General features: G+C 42.0%; 1 pseudogene; it reads right to left on the reverse strand.

The window, feature by feature from the left end:
• Window positions 1-1,271: 1,271 nt before the first annotated feature.
• On the reverse strand, window positions 1,272-2,361 carry LOC112300502 (glyceraldehyde-3-phosphate dehydrogenase-like; annotated as a pseudogene).
• Between the last annotated feature and the right edge of the window lie 579 nt (window positions 2,362-2,940).

Here is a 2,940-nt window from a genome sequence, read left to right on the forward strand (position 1 = left end):
AGGTTTTGTAAAATTCTCCTATGAGACTGTCCAGTCTAAAGCTTTTGTGTGCTGGGAGTTTGGTGATTACTGCTTTGATTTCATCAGCTGTTATTGGTCTGTTCAGGTTTTCTGCTTCTTCTTCACTCAGTTAGGGGAGATTATATTTTTCTAGAAATGTGTCCATTTCACCCAGGTTTTCAAATTTCTTGACAGATAGTTGTTTGTAGTAATTTCTTATAATCCTTTGTATATTGTGGTATCAGTTGTAATCCCTCCTCTTTCATTTCTGATTTTATTTATTTGGGTCTTCTCTCCTTTTTTCTTGATGAATCTGCTTAAGGGCTTGTCAATTTTGTTTATCTTTTCAAAGAAACAGCTCCTGGATTTACTGATCCTTCAACAGTTCTTTTAGCCTCTGTCATTTAATTCAGATGTGATCTTGGTTATTTCCTTCCTTAATCTGCTTACTCTGTGCTTTGTTTGCTGTTGTTCCTCCAGTTCTTATAGCTGTAGGGTTAGGTTTTTTATTTGAAATGTTTCTCTCTTTTATTTTTGTAGGCCTCTGTATCACTATGAACTTCCCTCTCAGGACTGATTTTGATGTGTCCCCCACAAGTTTTGGGCTGTTGTGTGTTCATTTTCATTCATTACTAGAAACTTCTTGATTTCTTCCTTGATCTCATTATTCTCTCACTTATTGTCATAGCATGCTACTCAATCTCCATGGATATGAGTGTTTTTGAGATTTTTCCCTTGAGGTTGGTTTCTAGTCTCAGGGCCTTGTAGTGTGAGAAAATGCTTGAAATTACTTAAATTTTCTTGAATTTGTTTAGGCTTGGTATATGTCTTATCATGTGGTCTATCTTTGAAAATGTTCCATATGCATTTGAAAAGAATGTGTATTTTGCTTCTTTGAGATGAAAGCTTCTATATATAAATCAGTGAACTCCATTTGATCTTAGGTATTATTCAATGCCATATATCCTTGCTGACATTTTGTTTGGAGAATCTGTCCATTTTTGAAAGTGGGGTTTTAAAGTCCCCTAGTATAAGTTTGTTGCTGTCTATATCTTTCTTAAACTCCTCCAAGATGTTCCTTACATATTCTGGTACTCATATGTTGGATCGATATATGTTTTTAATGTTTATGTCTTCTTTTTTGTTTTTCTGCTTGGTGCAGTGAACTTTATTGATGGTGCATGATAAGACAGAGCTCCCTGAGCCCCTCCCCTCTAGAGGGGGTCTAGGATGGAAACTGGAGGTCAGGAGATTCCCAGTGTGTTGGGGGATCAATTTGGGGCAAGGACTCTCCAGCAGCTCAGGGTCTCTCTTCCTGTCACTGGAGCTGGTGGTCCATGGGGTTCTTGCTCCTTGGAGGCCATGTGGACCACAAGGTCCACCACCCTGTTGCTGTAGCCAGATTCATTGTCATACTAGGAAATGAGCTTAACAAAGTGGTCATTGAGGGAAATGCCAGCCCCAGCATCAAAGGTGGAAGAGTGGGCATCATTCTTGGAGTTACAGGAGACAACGTGGTCCTCGGTATAGTTCAGGATGCCTTTGAGGGGGACCTCTGATGCCTGCTTCACTACCTTCTTGAAGTTATAATATTTGGCAGCTTTCTCCAGGTAGCAGGTCATATCTACAACTGACACATTGAGAGTGGGACACAGATGGCCATGCCAGTGATCTTCCCATTCAGCTTAGAGATGACCTTGCCCACAGCCTTGTCAGTGCCAGTGGAAGCAAGGATGATATTCTGGGCAGCCCCTCGGCCATCATGCCACAGCTAGCCAGAGGGCCTATCCAATGGGCCATCTTATGGGTGGCAATGATGGCATGGACTGTGGTCCTGAGTCCCTCCATGATGCCAAAGTTGTCATGGATGACCTTGTCCAGGGGCACCAAGCAGTTGGTGGTGCAGGAGGCATTGCTGACAATCTTCATGGAGTTGTCATACTTGTCATGGTTTACACCCATCACAAACAGTGGGGACATTGCAAAAAGGGCAGAGATGATGACTCTCTTGGCTCTACCCTTCAAGTGAGCCCCAGCCTTCTCCATGGTGGTGAAGACACCAGTGGACTCCACAACATATTCATCACCAGTGTCACCCCATTTGATGTTGACTCCCCATTTTAGGTGACGCTCCTGGAAGATGGAGATGGACTTTCCATTGATGACAAGCTTCCCCTTCTTAGCCTTGACTGTGCCTTTGAACTTGCCATGAGTAGAGTCATACTGAAACATGTAGACCATATAGTTGAGGTCAATGAAAGGGTCATTGATGGTGACAATGTCCACTTTGCCAGAGTAAAACGCAGGCCTGGTGACCAGGCACCCAATACAGCCAAATCTGTTCATTCTAATCTTCACCATTGTGTCTCAATTTTGAGGCTGGCCCTGAACCTGAAGACATGGCTGTCTGTTGAACAGGAGGAGCAGAGCTGTTTGTGTCTTCTTGATGGATTCTTCCCTTCAGTATTATGAAGTGTCCTTCTGTGTTTCTTGTTATGGTCTTTGCTTTGAAGTCTCTTTTATCTTATATAAGTATTGCTACCACAGCTTTTTTTTCCCTGTCCATTTGCTTGGAATATTTTTTTCCAACCCTTCACTTTCAGTCTGTGTAGGTCTTTTTTTCTGATGTGGGTCTCTTATAGACAGCATATACAGGTATGGGTCACGCTTTCTTTTCACTCAGGTACCCTATGTCTTTTAATTACAGCTTTTAATCCATTCACATTTAAGGTTATTATGGATAGGCACTTATTCATTTTCCCTACTTGGTGCCTGTGTTCTTCTCTTTCTCACTCTTTTTCTTCCTCTTCTTAAAGCAGTCCCTTTAACATATCTGGTGAGGCTGGTTTGGTGGAGGCATAGTCTTTCAGTCTATTTTTGTCTAGGAAACTCCTTATTTCACCTTCCATTGTAACTGAGAGCTTTGCTGGGTGGAGTTGT

This window comes from Desmodus rotundus, chromosome 6 (assembly GCF_022682495.2).
Source record: "Desmodus rotundus isolate HL8 chromosome 6, HLdesRot8A.1, whole genome shotgun sequence".
Lineage (NCBI taxonomy): Eukaryota > Metazoa > Chordata > Mammalia > Chiroptera > Phyllostomidae > Desmodus > Desmodus rotundus.